The sequence below is a fragment of the Pinus tabuliformis genome, chromosome X, assembly GCF_031772625.1.
Source record: "Pinus tabuliformis cultivar Carrire ecotype Pingquan chromosome X, CPIR1, whole genome shotgun sequence".
In the NCBI taxonomy this organism is placed as follows: Eukaryota; Viridiplantae; Streptophyta; class Pinopsida; order Pinales; family Pinaceae; genus Pinus; species Pinus tabuliformis.
This window is the reverse complement of record NC_142308.1, coordinates 428,728,006-428,744,899: the sequence shown is the minus strand read 5'-3', so window position 1 is coordinate 428,744,899 and position 16,894 is coordinate 428,728,006. Positions and strand designations below refer to the sequence as shown.

The window sequence follows — 16,894 nt, the reverse complement described above, 5'->3', positions numbered from 1 at the left end:
CGGAAGACCCGTTGGAGAATGTCAATATCTGGAAAACCCCTCGCTCCACCACGGACGAAATCCTTCCTTTCTGCTACAACCTGTCAGCTATCATTATGGGTCTTCCTTCCATTTCTGGACCTTCCTGCTCCACTGTTACTTTCTCGGAGCCTCCTCTGATCTGGCTATTTCCTCCCTTGCCGCCGCAGTCACCCTCACCTACCACTTTTGTTTTTGCCTGCCTCCACCCAAATCCTGAGGCAACTAGCTCTCAAACCCCCCTCTCATCCCACCCTGGTGAATCTTCAACCAACCCTCTGAGAACCCACACCCCGGCCCAGGAAATCCCACAAGTTTTGGTACCTGAGGCGCCTCCATCGGGCAGCTACGCGGCGGTACCCCCTCTCTCGGAATCGATTCCAGCGGCCGAACACCCCTGCCCTGAAATCCCTGACCCAAACCCTAACTAGCCAGGGGATAATTCAGAGGACCCTGAAGAGTTGACGTGGAGGGGAAAAAAGGAAGTGCTTCAAGGTCCGAAGCGAGGACGTCATCCTCAGACTCAGGGAGGACATTCAGTGGGGTGACACCATGGACACGACGGACCGGGTTCTGGTAGGAAGAATTTGCGGTCGTAGTTACACAGTGGCTAGGCTTAAGATGTGGACCTCGGAGGTATGGGGGCAGCACCTGGTGGACCTCCCAACCGTACAAACCTTTGTTAGAGGATGGTTTGCTCTACGTTTTGCCAGAGTCGAGCACACAAACTGGGTCATGTCATCTTTCTGGCATTTTGAGCATGCTCCAGTTCTTCTCCAGCGATGGAACCCTCTTTTTGACCCTGCAAAAGAACAGATAGGAGTCGACCCTATATGGGTTCGGAAATTAGGGCTGCCCCTACAATTCTGGTCAAAGGACATATTCCGTCGCATAGGCAACACTCTAGGAACCTATCTCGACCACGACAGAACATATCTAGCCTTAGTTATGATGACATATGCCAGGATTCTCGTTCACCTGGATACTCGGGGCGGTCTACAGGAGCACATCACCTTACAGTGGAAATCCTTCTCTCGAAAGAAAATCCTAGACTACAAAGATGTCCCTTTATGTTGCAGACGTTGTCACAAGGTGGGACACCTGTACAAAGATTGTCCGCTGAACAAGAAGGAAAGGGCAAGAGATAGGGGGAAGTATATAATGCAGAACAAAGCACAAGCTCATAATAACCCATCGGGAGGGAAGAGGTAGAAAATCTGGCACACGCTGATGCATTACTTGTGCCCACAAAGGAGACCAGAAAGAAGCGGGGAAAGGCACCCATCGGAGCACCCTTTTCGCCTCTTACCAGAGCAAGGGCAGCTGCTAAAGCTACGTTCTCTACGGGTATGTCGACTGCAAACTCCTCCTCTGTTTACTCTAATGTATCTTCGCACTGCATTGAAACTAGTTATGAACAGTTCAATTCAATTCAGTCTTTTTCTCACACCTTCAACCCCCCCAAGGCTATGGATTGCGCCATCAAACCCTCCCCCCCCCAACTCCCTCACCATCTCCTACACTCAACCCTCTTTCCCTGATAATCCTTCCCCAAATTCCCAATTACTTGATCCTCACCCTCATTCCAACCCTCCACCTTTTAGATACCCCACCAAAGCCAAGTTTTGCTCTCAGGCCCCTGACTCTCTAGGTATCGACCTCATCACCTCTCCCCCTCCTCTAAAGACGACTAGAGGCAGACCCTCCTCCCTATCCAAAGCTAAGCTACAAGCTGGGGAAGAGATTGTTTTGGGCAAACAACATGCCATCGATTGGGTACTTAGAGCAGTGAATACCCAAGAGCCCCCTCCTCCATGAAATTTCTCTCCTTCAATTGTAGAGGGTTGGCTAGCCCTACAAAAAAATTAGCCATGAGGAGACTGCTCTCAGCAGAACCCATTGATATTCTTTTTCTACAAGAAACCCTAGGCCAGGGTTGTGTCATTACCCACCTCCTGGAATCCTAGCTACCTGGATGGACTTTCCATACCCTAGATGCATCAGGGAGGTTAGGGGGTCTTGCGCTAGGGGTAAAAAATCAATCTATCAGAATCTGTAATATGTTGGGGAGTTCGAGCCACCTATGAGCAGATATATATTCCTTAGAACTTGATATTGAGCTCAGGATCATAAATATATATGGCCCCTATCACAATAGGGAGGAATTTTGGAGCAGACTCCTAGACTCTCACATTCTTCAAAAGGACAATCTCGTCCTGGGGGGGGATCTAAACTTCTCCATTGGCTTTGCGGAATCATGGGGACACAATGCCCAAAGGGATATCCTCTCATATTTTTTCAAGGCCAAACTGGAGGATCATAATCTCATAGATATCCCCTCCCCAAAAATATTTCCCACTTGGAGGAACAACAGATCAGGAGCGGACAGTCTCTCTAGAAGACTTGATAGATATATCATTAAGGAGCATATGCTAACCTTGGGACAGGGATATAGATAGTGGGTGGGCTCTGGAGGAATATCATACCATAGGCCAATCTATTTGGAAATCAGAGGAGGTATGAACAAACCTAAAGGTCCTTTCAAATTTAATGCAGCTTGGTTGAGGGATGCTGAATATATCCAACTAGTAACAAATTACTGGAGGAATCATCCCCCAGTGGCAGAAAGGACTATATCGGAAGGATTTGCAAAAAACCTAAAAGAACTCAAGAGCCTCTCAAAGAAATGGGCTCATAAGAAGAGAACACAGGAAGACCATACTCTCAAACAAACTGAAGAAGCCATTGAGAAGTATGAAAATGACCATGAAGGGATCTTCTCCTCCCCTGAGCACAAAGAGCAGATAACCTCTCTGCTGGCTAAGAGAAACCAGATTCTGAAGGACAGAGAAGAGAGCTAGAGATTGAGAAGCAGAGCCATCTGGGTGAAGGAAGGGGATGACAATACCAAGTTCTACCATAAATTTGCAAATGGGAGGAAAGCTATCAATACTATTTGGCAGCTATTAGATGAACAAGGAGAACCAGTGAACACCTTCCCCCGGCTGGCAGCTATGGCCTCTGCCCACTTCAGAAACATTTATAAGTCACCACCAAATGCCACCTTGGGAGACATAATGAGGACAACCCAACTATTCCCAAGGTTTGTAGAACAAGAAGAAAGTGGGGATTTGACAAAGGAGGTCTCCCTGAGGGAACTGGAGGACACTCTCAAATGGTTTAAGTGAGATAAAAGCCCTGGTCCGGATGGCTGGAATGTGGAATTCTACCTGGCCTTTTTTGATACCCTGGGGGGGACCTATTACAAGTTATAGAGGAATGCAGAGCCTCTGGAAGAATGTATGAGGCCTACAACTCAACCTTTATTGCCCTTATTCCCAAATCGGACAACCCCACATCCTTCAATGATTTCTGGCCCATATCCTTATGTAATTGTATCTACAAGATCATCTCCAAGATTATAGCAAATCGACTCCGGCCAATCTTATCCAACCATATCTCAGCTGAACAATTTGAATTTTTACAGAATAGACAAATACATGAAGCGGTCGGAACGACACAAGAGATTCTACATTCTATCCAGACCCACAAGCTAAAGGGTATGGTCCTGAAAGTTGACCTCTCGAAAGCCTTTGATAGAGTCAATTGGCTATACCTCAGAATTCTCTTAACGCACTTGGGTTTCCCATTTGAATTCATAAGATGGATTATGAGTTGTATCACTAATGTATCATACAACGTTCTCGTAAATGGTGCAGCCTCTCCTTTCTTCCACTCCGAAAGAGGCCTCAGGCAAGGATGCCCATTGTCCCCACTCCTCTTCTTACTCATCATGGAAGGTCTCAGTCATTTGATTAAGGAGGAACATCGAAGAGGTAGACTAAGGGGGATCCGCATCACTGAAGGATGCACATTAACACACTTGCTCTTTGTGGACGATGTGCTACTTTTCCTAAATGGGAGTATAGGAGATGTGACTGCACTTCTCAATACATTCACTATATTCCTAGCAGCCACTGGCATGTTGGTTAACAATGAAAAATCCTCTATAACGGCTATAGGATGCACACCATACGAGGTCCAGTATGCCCTGAGAAGATTCCCCTATAACCTACTGCAGTTGGACGAGGGATTAAAATATTTGGGTTATAGATTAAAACCACATGGTTATAAGAATGCTGATTGGATCTGGCTCATAACCAAACTGGAGAAAAGGCTAAACATCTGGTATCTAAAATATTTATCAAGAGCAGGAAGACTGATACTCATAAAAGCAGTGTTGGAAGCAACTCCAATTTATTGGATGTCTTTAGCATGGATTCCTAAAGGAATATTGTCCAGAATTAAAAACCTATGTTGCAGATTCCTGTGGAGAGGGAATCAGCCCGGAAGGATTTTTGCCTAGTCAAATTGGGACTCTTTGGCACTCCCAAAGAAGTGGGGAGGATGGGGTATCAAAAGACTAGACTCTTTCTCCACAGCCATGGCGGCCAAACTAGGGTGGCAGCTAGTCACATCGCATAGCCTGTGGACTAAGGTGGCCACATCTAAATACATAGCTCCTTTAAATCTTATGGATTGGATTCGACAACCTCAGTGGACACAAGCTGGAAAATTGAACATATGGAAAGCAATCCTACAAGCTATGCCCCTTATCAGGGATGGACTCACATGGCGAATAAAGTCAGGAGAAGCTATTAAAATAGGGATGGACCCTTGGATTGGATGTGGGAATGCTCACAGATTCCCACAGGAGCTTAGAACATACCTCACTTCCAAATGGATCTCACACCTTAACCAAATAGCAGACAATGGCCGCTCTACATTTTTGATACAAGCTTGGAAATATGGGATGACATTACAGATCCCTCGACAATGGCAGCAACATTGGAAGGAATACACAGAGGCACTCATGGAATCCCATATCAGGATACAGGAAGGGGAGGATGAGCTTATCTAGGCATATGCGAAGCATGGAAAATACTCACCTAAGGAGGGATACATAACTCTTATGAACTCTCTAAAACCACCGCATTGTGAACCTTGGTGGAGAAGTATATGGAAACTTAAAGCACCCCCCAGGTCCAGGCTCCTCATGTGGACCATTTTGCGTCACAAAATCCCAACATGAGAAAATTTGATCAAGAGATCTTTTCATGGACCCTTTTGGTGCGGCCTTTGTAAAGCCGACAATGAAACTGGGAATCATCTCTTTCTTACTTGCTCATGCACAAAGGAGCTTTGGAATACTATTCATTCTCATATACCTTCACTCCCTAGGTGGCAGGGAACAACTATTCAGGAAGCCTGGGAGGGATGGTGGTCCACTGTATCCTCGGAAAGAACAAAAAACATCCCTTTACTTACTTGTTGGGCCATTTGGATTGTCCAAAATAGAATTATCTTTCAAAATTCCCCCCCCCCACTGGCCGGCCATCACTGCACAAATCCTAGCAGACTACCAACAGATTCCAGAGGAGGAAACAAATCCCAATCCTAGGCATATCATCCCCGAGAGCATAAACCAATCCCACCCCTGGGCATACTTTGATGGCTCAGCTCAAGACATTGGATGTGGGGGAGGAGCTGTCCTCCATATTACAACAAATCATATTTACAAAATCCAAATGGGTTTGGGCAAAGGGACGAACAATTTTGCTAAGCTCTCAGCAGCAAAATACACCATTCACTTTGCTTTGGAAAAATAGTGCAGAAACTTACAGCTATTTGGAGATTCAAAAACTATATGCAATTGGATAAACAAAGTTACAAATTGCCATGCATTTTCTCTGAGACACATCATGGAAGAAATTTTCAGACTCATAAATTTTTTTGACACATTTACTTGTCAACATATATACAGGGAGCAGAACACAACTGCCGATCTACTATCCAAGGAAGCAGCGCACAGGCCTATAGGAACTTGGAGCATACTGGAGCAAACTGATGGAACCTTCCATCAGTATTATCATAGACCTTTTATAGAAATATCAGATTAGTAAAGCTCAATGGGAGCTGGACATAAAGTTTTGCTATATATATATATATATATATCTATATATATATATATATATATATATATATATATATATTGTCTTTATATAAATATTATATGAAGTTTTTTATCAAGCAGTTTCTACACATGACAATTATTTTTTGATACTCTCTGCGTAGAGTAAGTACATAAAGCATTTTGAAAATCATAGCTCAGAGCAGTGTCTCCCTGCGTGGAGTACACCTCTCTCTATTTTGAATACTCAACATGATAGGCTTCTAGCCCACAGTACAGTATGTGCCACTGACATCTACAAAATGTAATTTTGCTCATTAATGAAAATTATGGATTTTTCCAAGGGAAAAAAAAAATGAATAATAATAATAATTCACTAAAGTAATAAATGGTAAATTGAATATTGTCAAGACATTATTGCAATGAAAAAGAGATATTTAACTGATGCAAAATGTTGTGATGATGACACATAATTTGAATCAGAGTCATAACATGCAATAATAATATGATAATAATGGTTGGCAGATTTCTGTGGTGTTGTTTTTGACATTTTGAATTCAGATATTCCATAGTCTTCATTTTCAATTTGTCTATGTTTCGAGTCTAGAACAAGACTTATCCTCAAGACTGATTTACAAAGAAGATAAATAGGAGCTATAAATATGATCACATGTGTTGTTAAGTTGGGAAGCCAACTAGCTCATGATAAATGATTTTTATTTCAATTCTTTATTATTATCTTGTTATTAATAAATTATTTATTTATTTATAAATCTCTATACTAGTTAATTTGTTTTAATAATAGTTTTAATGAAATATTGCATTCATTATTTTAATATATTTTTTATTAATATATTTTAATAATATGACACTCCGCCTGGGATTATATAAAAAATAGGGCAGAAACATGACACATGGTCAACATAAATATGGTATGTGCTCAATCATCTGATTGGAATAGTAAATGAATGTCTACTATGAAGAGGATAAAATATTTGTGTTTTTGTAAAAGTGATTTTATAATATAAGTGAAAAATGGGGTTCACTTCATTTCATTTTCACATGAGGGTGTGGTGCAAAGCTTCTTGAAGCTAAAAGGGATTGGTGGGGTTGCTCAATAGGAGCATACAAGGAAGATTTGGGGTAATAATGGAACAAAGGTTAAAAACAAAATTATTTATTTTTTATTTGAAAAATAAATAAAAGTAGATTTATAATAAAAATGGGAGTTGGATTTTGGAGATGAGATTGAGTTTTAGAGAATGGAGAGGGAGAGGGAGAGGAATGGGAAGAGGAGCAGCAAGGGGAGAAAATATTGGTTATGTGTAACATTCTTTACATGACTATCATTATGCATTGTATGTTGTGTCGAGTGCAACAGGGGGGTCACAGTAGGGGGTGAATCATTTCCCACTCGGTGTGTTCTGGGAAAGATTTTTTGAGAAGTTTTTGCATCTATTTTTGGTGGTTTTTAGCACACATTTTTCACCTTTAACAATTTTGTGTGGCATGATGGTTTTTCCCATGGTTTTGTAGCTTTGGTTAAGGAACTATGGTTGTATTCTAATCCAAGGTAAATGGATTGGCTATTTATGGATGTTGCAGGATATATATATTATATTGTAATAATGTAGAGAAGAATATGTTGAAAAGTATTGTTGGTTTCCTAGTTTGGGTTTATAGGATAAACTTGTTATGTTAATGTGTGTGCTTTTCATTGCACTTTTTTTGATTTGTCAAAGAATTTATTTTCAATAATTAATTGTACATGGTTAAAACCTTATAAGGAGAAATGCTGGGTAAGGGGTTGAGGGATAAGAGAAAGAGGCAAATGAAGGGTGGAAGAGGAAAAGTGGAAGCAAGATACAAAGAGAGATAAAGAAGAAGAGGAAGGAAAATAGTAAGAGGAGAAGAGGGAGAAGAGATAAAGAGGAAGAGGAAGGAGAATAGTAAGAGGAGGGAGAGGAAGGTAGGATTGTCCTTCCTCTTACTATTATCCTTCCTCTTCCTCTTTATCTCTCCTTTTATCCTTATTCATCTATCCCTCTTCCCATTTTTCTCTTCCACTCCTCTTTTTCTTACACCCTCAACTCCCCCTTCCTTCCTCCCCCTCCTAATCTTCTTATTTCTCATTTTCCTCCTTCAAACTTCCTTTGCCTCTTTCTCTTATTCCTTGCCTCCCCTAGTCCCTCTTCCTCCTTTTCCTCCTTCAAACTTCCTTTGCCCCTTTCTCTTATCCCTTGTCTCCCCTAGTCCCTCTTCCTCCTTTTCTTCCCCCCTCTTGCCACTTTTCCCCTTCCTCTTATTTTCTTCTCCCTATCCCTCTTCCCCCTCTTATTTTGCTTCTTTCTTTCTCTCTTCCCCCTCCTTTTCTCTTCATCTCCCACCTTCCTTCATAAAATTAGGGCCAAGGAGCAATGATGCATATAGTATATTAAGGTTTCATTTGAAATGTGTTGGATTTCCCTAAGTATACTTTGTGAACGCTTTTTATTTTTCTACTTTTTTTGTTTCAACTCCATAAATGGGCAAGGTCTTAGCATAAGATTGAGTCCCAATCGTATTTGAATAAAAGAGTAAGGCAATGAAGCATAAATACTCATGCCCCATCACTTTGCAAGGTTTAACATAATTAGTGAAGGTTTTCGTAATGGAAAAGGAACCATACTACTCTTAAAAGGCATGTCACACATGGATCATTGACCTCCAATTTAATCCAAAGCTATTAATAATTGTTGATATTATGACTCCACCTTAGCAAACCTCCATAGAAAATACCAATATAGTTACACATTAGTCAAGGTGTTCAATGGCAAAACAATACATGATATATGCCCTTCTGACTGGCTCCATTCTTTATTGTCATTCTAACTCATGGAAGAGAAATTGTTGTGTACTATGTGAGATTTGTGGTTTCACATTATGTTTTGCACATGATTGTCATTTATTTAAAATGACAGTGTACCATGTATTTACAATTGGTTCAATCAACTATGTTTAAATATCAAATTTATTTCATTTCCTTATATGTATAGAAATTGTTTCATGCTATATTTAACAAAAAGTTAATATTTCGTTAGGGTAGTGGTGTACCACTTACAAACAATTCAATCATCTTCTAATGTCAAATTCATTTCATTTCTTTATATGGATAATGATTCGAGTTTATGAAGGGAAAAAAATGAAATATAGATTACTAACCAAAAGAAAATAGATACAATAAAACTTGACTTTGATGAAATAATGAAAAATGTTGAAAATTGTATACAAGTAGAATTAAAACAAACTAGCTTGAATGGTGGTAGTTTATCTCTGAGAAGAGATGTGACTGCTACACCCCTTCTTGAATTGTTTTACAATGATGTTTAGAGACCTTTTTATCATGAAGAAATAATGAGAAACCCTAAACATCCAAAACCCTAACCCTAGGAGATGAAGCACTAAAGGCTTATGGACCCCAATGGGGTAAGTTGGAATGCCATCTTCCCGGGGTCGTAACTTTGGCATACAATCTCTATTTAGCACACACGATAGCCCATTGGAAAGGTATATTCGAGCAGAACAACTTTCAACCATCGTTGGTTTGTTTCCCCCAAAAAGTCGTTTAGGGCCTCAAAATAGCTCTAGAATTTCACGACCTAAAAAACTACCAAAAATATAAAAATTGTGTCATGAGCTAGTGAAATACGTAGGTGGCTACCAATATTGTATACAAAATTGACATTCCTTATTGTCATATATCTCTTACTTACCATGTAAAAAAAAATACATAATTATTTTATAATTTAATTTAAAACTTCATTTTTCTATATATATGTGCATGGTTTATTACTTCCATAAATTAAATAGATTAAATATTAATATCATAAAATTTTACAACTTTTACATTTATAACTAAATATATATCTCTTATAATTAATATGTTGTAAAACAAATACATACAAATCATTAATATTATCACTATTTAAACATTAAATATAATAACCATAAAATAATAATAATAATAATAATATTTAATCAATAAAAATTATTAAATTATTAAAATAAAAATAATTCAATAATTACAACATATATAAAAAATAATTCAATAATTACAACCTAACATATATGAAGTTAAACCAAAACAAATCGACTTAACTTGATATTAATATGATTACAATATATGTTTGATGTAAGTGACATTTAATCTTTTACATAAATACAATATTAAAACAACACAAATTTGGCATTAAATACAATGTAAATACGATGATAGTGCAACTCAAAATTTATTATAATCCAACACAAAGTTAATGAATTTAATTTCAATATGATGCTAATCAGCTGCCAAATATTTGTGTTCCAATGCATAATCGAGACTAATGTGATGCAAATCAAAACAATATTCATAAAATGACACATATCAAAGCCTTAAAAAAAAAACACACTATACAATGATGTTACATCATATTATAGGAATGGAAGGAGAAGCTACACAGATATTTATGAGACTAATGCTAGTGAGAAGATTTTAAAAGCTAAGCTATGTCCTATCGTCTAAAAAATACATCATCTGGTTTAAAATAATTTATTTATTTATTTTTAAATTTTGAAAAAAAAATTATATCATAATTAATTACTAATATTTAAAATAATATTGTTCTTCAATATTTATTTAAGCATGTATTTTAAATATTAAATATTGGATGTGTGTTATATTTTTTAAATTATTAATTTTATTTGTGATGTGTACATGTATAAGGTGTAATGGAGGGTTAAAAAAGGTATTAGCTCTCTTGTTAAAGGGTTTTGGGCAGAGCCCTAAAAAATAAATAAAGTTAGATATTTTTTTTAATTTGTTATTGGTGGGTTACTATATATAGTTTTTGTTTTTTGGCAGTTTTATGACACATTAATATTGTGGTCCATGGTAATGTAATTCCAATTAAGGAACTATGGTTGTATTGTAATCTATTGTTAATGGATAGGAAGTTTATAGATGTTGTATGATATGCATATTTTATTATAATTGTGTCAAGATGTGTATGGTAGGGATGTTGTAATGTAATGCAATGTTCATAAATGTTTTGAATTAGTAGAAATAAAATTAAAATTAAAATTAAATTATTAATTTTAGCCTAGAGGGATCCAAATCTTTTTTGGAGTGAAAAGAGATTCAATCCTTCTGGAACTTTGGTAGATCTAGAATTTAAGATGGATCTAGGTTGGTATTATAAAAATATAACATACTAAAAAAAATCTAGTTTTTCCAATTTAAATTTTTAGGGTACAATCTTAGTGTTAAATGTGTCTATACTCCTTGATATTTTCTATTTTTTGAAAATGTAATTACAACAATTAATTGTATAAGGTTAAAACCTACAATAAATATAAACTCTAAATATTCTAATTAATTTGAAAATAATGTAAAAAATTTAAAAATATATAATTAAATATTATTATTATGGATGACTATAAAGTGTTAATTTTAAATCATCATTGAATATGTTTTTTTGTAAGCCTAGTGAGAATACATCATAATCATGTCCCATATATCACTAGGGTACAATCTTAGTGTTAAATATGTCTATGCTCCTTGATATTTTCTATTTTTTGAAAATTTAATTACAACAATTAATTGTATAAGGTTAAAACCTACAATAAATATAAACTCTAAATATTCTAATTAATTTGAAAATAATGAAAAAAATTTAAAAATATATAATTAAATATTATTATTATGGATGACTATAAAGTGTTAATTTTAAATCATGATTGAATATGTTTTTTTTGTAAGCCTAGTGAGACTATGTCATAATCATGTCCAATATATCACTTCGGGGAGGGGAATTGAACCGATAACTTCACATCAAAAAGTGTTTTAAGAGAGTACCCGATCACCGTCTATCCAAAGCTTAATAAACATTCCATTATTAAATATATTAATTCAATCTTTAATTTTTTTTAATATGTAATATTTAATATATACCATTAATACTTATTGTAACAATTATATACCAAATTTAAAATATTTTATTGTTGAATAATTATAACATTATTGGTAATATCACCCACAATAAGTCCATTTCCCATTGGTTGGTTACCAATTAATTAAATTTATGCCAATGACCATACCACCATCTATCCTAGTTGGCAATAACAAACCCATTCTACTTTCACAAACCAACTATGTAGTGCCCATGTTAATGTACCACCTTCCCATGACCGACTTGCTGATACTATCTTCTTCACCACCATTACATCGGTTTATATTTATGTATTTCAATCATGTTCAAACACCATAGACTTGAGCCACCTCTGTGCTTTGAGTTGGTAGGGATACATCTCATGTTTTCACTATTATATCCCATGCATGAGAAGTATTAATCAATCCCATCATTTCCTTTCATTAACATTATTATAGTTGACTGTAACTAAATTTTCCCCAAAGATATTTATAATTGTACCAAGATCATTTCAAACAACATGGAAAATTGAAATCTTGGAACGTTTATGAGGATAGAATAAAAGGGTGAATGATAGATCAATGTAGAAGCAATGATCACATGGGTAGAATCATTGCTCCTGAATTTTCTACATGAAAGAATTATGAATTATGAAGAAAATACAAGTTCAATTTTAGTAAATAAGTATAATTACTAGGATCATTTCAATATATCTCTATATACTTTATTTTTTTTTATTGAGTTGTTCATTGATTTGTGGATATTCATGTTCTTGGTATCACTTTTTATCTAACTTATTTTTGGTGTCTCTCATGTAATATTAATATTTATTTATTATGTGTTTTTTTAATCCATATAAATTTTTATTAAATACGTTAAATAATATAATTTTTTGAAAAAATTTATATTTCGAGAAATTTAGTTTTTTGACACAATAAATTTAAAATTAAAATAAATTAAAATAATTATTTATTTAATACGTTATAATATTTTAATAAAAAAATCAAAATTTATAAAACACATTATCATGAAAATTATGTAAATATTAAAAAGATTATTACACAAGCAAATGTGGATTCCATTATTTAGGATAAAATTTCAAATTCTTGAAGTTACATTTAGCTATAGATAATTCCACTAGGGGAATTCTAGTTACAACTCAACTCAAGCTAGCTATAAACTCAATCCAAGGCTATAGGAAATTCCAAAGTGAGTATTCTAATATAATTCAACTCAAGTTGGCAATAAAATTCAAGGCAAGGTTATACACCATTTCAATGTTGTTGGCAATAAATTCAAGGCAAGGTTATATACAATTTCAATGTGAGCATTTTAGTTATAACTCAACTCAAACTTGCTATAAATTCAAAGGCAGGGCTTTTTAAATGTGTTTTAGATGTTGTAGCTTTTTGTTTTACTAGTATAATGTTAAAAGTATGGTTAAATTAATACACAATGAAGGTGACGCTAAATCATAGAATTAAATTAATTGAGACTTAATATATTTTAATTAAGGTTAATCTTTTTAATTTGAGTTTATTTCCCACATGTTTCAGGTTCAAATTTTATGGAGAGGAGTTGAAAGTGGGAACTATTTGTGGTTGTTAAATTGTCTCAAGGGTTATCTAGGCTTGGCTGAATCTCGTATAATCTCAATGACAACATCCCACGGTTGGGCAAATCATTTTTCCATCCAACCACGGTAGGAATTTCAAATCGAAAGCACCTGTCAAATTTAATGGTTTCTACAACTCTAATACCCATTTTAAACATTTTCTATATTTAATAGACAAATCACCCTTCACCATCAAATTTCATCCCTACATCCAATGAAAAGCCTTATTTACAATGCTATAGGATATTTAATGCACCAGTCCCATACGACATACATACATGGGCATCCCAATTTTTCAATCCGACAGAAATGATTTGACGTTTTTTTGGGTGTCTGATGGATCGATTGCTAGGCGGAGGCGATTCGACTGCTTTGATTTCTGACGGATTGGTTGGTCATACTCGTACGATCAAGACTCTGAGTTAATAAACATGTACGATCTTTACTCATCCATTTACCCTCGTTTTACGAGGGTTAGTGATAGCAATGACCGCATAACCTAAAGTAGTTTGACACCATGCAAATGCGGAGTCTTCTTATTCTTTACCTATAGATTTCAAAAGAGTTGTCCAGGTTAGACATGATTGGCTACTCATCCTTTTACCATGCTTTTATAAGGAAGATTAATGAAACAAAACTTCCTCATCTAGAGTAATTTGGCACCACGTAAATGTAAAGTATTTTCTTAATTTTGACTTAACTAATTTGACACCACTATCTAATTGTTGCAGGTTGTCGACTTGTTGATGGCGGGAAAAGGGGTGCACATCCCAAGATAAGAACAAGTGGCGTATCTTTATTTCATATTCACTGGATTGCATTCAATGAGAACACCCAACAGAAAAATGATGTTGCTCTTATGCTATACATAGATATGGATGGATGTCAGGATACTGTGTCTGGATCTATTAAGGGTGTTAAATATCCTATAACATGACATATATTGGAAACCTACATCCAACGCATGAATTAATCCCAACACAATTACAACCTAAAAAAAAAGCCATTCTTTTCGAGTCAAATCCCGACATCAATTTCAACTCAAATCCCCTCCCCTCATAATTGATATGGACCTAACATCTTTTACCATTCCTCTTAATTTTAACCCCAAATGAAAGACACCCAAAATGTCAAAATATATGCCGTTTTCCCACAGGCATGAAGATTTTGGAGTTTGGTGTCGGGTCACTTTGGTAAGGCACACTTCACCTAAAGTCCTCCATGATGTGACCGAGCCCTTTTTGGCAAAAATCATATCGTTGTAATCATTTTACACCACGTCCGTAATCGGTCACCAGTTGAATGGCAAGGGCTAACCAGCCATATATTGAGTCATAAATGCCCTTGCCATCTATGTATGTGGTGCACGTCAGTGGGATGGCATACATAACTCCGGCGGGCGACCTCGCGTTTCCGGTGACATACGCGGGACCCAATACTCCGCCTGCGGATGTATGCATACATCGTTCCTATTCATACTCTTGTATGGATGAAAGGGCATGACCATGTATACTCCACGCTGTCAACTCAACACATAATTAATGCGTACTATCTTCCAAATTTTGAATTGTATAATGGCGCTCTAAAATTCGAATTCGAATTTCGAATTTGTTAACCCACCTTCTAAAATCCAAACGCGAGCGCAAGCTGGGGAGGACGAGCTACAACTTCAGCAACATCCTACAGACTTCAATGCTATAACGTTCGGCTTTGAGCTCAATTAGCTGACTGCAGACCACAAGCATGCCCACACGGAGTTCACACCAAGGACTTCGTCATCGATACCAAGATGGGAGTCTGGGTTCATCTGTTCGTGCTCGAGATGGGGAATCGAAGGTGTCGGAGGAGCAAAGAAAGAAAGAGGAATTGGGGTCCCGCTTTCCTGTCATCTTCTACTTCCATGGTGGCAGGTTCTCTAGCTTCTCTCGCCATTTTCTATTACACAGAATATTCTGGAGGCACTTAGCGAGGAGGCACGAAGTTATAATCATCTATGTGGATTGTAGGTCCTCCCCACAGTATCGATATCCCATTCCATGCAAAGATTGCTTTGGTGACATCACATGGCTGTGCTCGGACAGCGGTCGAGCCCAACTCCCAGGTAATGCAGATCTATCTCGTTGTTTTCTAATGAGTGACAGTGCAGGTGTGAACATAGTTCACCAGGTGGGTTGCAGGGTCTCGGCGCAGAAGGACGGACAGCGGTCGAGCCCAACTCCCAGGTAATGCAGATCTATCTCGTTGTTTTCTAATGAGTGACAGTGCAGGTGTGAACATAGTTCACCAGGTGGGTTGCAGGGTCTCGGCGCAGAAGGATATGGCTATGAAGGGAGTGAGAATAGTGGATATTATGCTTCTGCACCCATTTTTCGGTGGGGAGGAGAGGACGCCCTCTGAACTCAGACTTCAGAGAGCTCCCATCGTCAATATCAACAACTCTGACTGGCATTGGAAGGCATTACATTTATGTCTATGGTGCCAACAGGGACCATCTCGCCTGCAATGTATTTGGGTCGAATGATATCTCCATCCTCCCCCTTCCCCCAACGATGGTCGTGGTGGACAGCCATGACGCTTTGTTGGATTGGAATCTCAGATACGTTGAGAATCTTAGGAAAATTGGCAAAGACATTGAGCGTCTCTTCCACGGGAAGGGCATCCACACATTTTTTCTATTTTTCTACCTAAAGTCCTGGTCGAGGCTTATATGAGATCTCAACTGATTCATGACGAAATTCTGTGGAAAATGAATTTAGTTGCATTGAAATACAATGCATATGGTGGCGGTGATAAATCAATATATAGTGAAAAGCATGTTTTTACTTTGTATTTTTTATTTATTTATGTAGAATAAGACCTGTCCAAATTGTTTCGATAGGTTAAAATTTAATTGGTTATTATATACAAAGAGATCGTTGAAATATGATATTGAAATTATATATATATGTGCGCACATTTCTTTTTAAAAAAAAACGATATCTAATATTTTAGGTTTTATATATATTAAGTATTAAAAAATATATTTTATATTAAATTTTTTTTAGATATTAATTAAAATTTTTAAGTTTTCCTTTTACTGTAATATTGTTTATTTGTAAATTTTCTATTTTTTAATATTATTCAAAAATTATACTAAAAAAATTAAGTTTTATTTTTAATGTAATATTGTTTATTTTTTAATTTTGTAAATTAAAAGATATAAAAACTATATAATATATTGATGAATTCTATAAAGTTAAATAAAATTAATTATTTAAATACAAATAAAGTGGGAAAGTTCATGATCTTGATTCACACGTTTATGCAATCTATATTTAGAGAGTTTTATTGAATCTATAACACGTA

General features: G+C 36.4%; 1 pseudogene; it reads left to right on the top strand.

Moving 5' to 3' along the window:
* Positions 1–570: 570 nt before the first annotated feature.
* Positions 571–16,299, top strand: LOC149140400 (putative carboxylesterase 18; annotated as a pseudogene).
* The last annotated feature ends 595 nt before the right edge of the window (positions 16,300–16,894 follow it).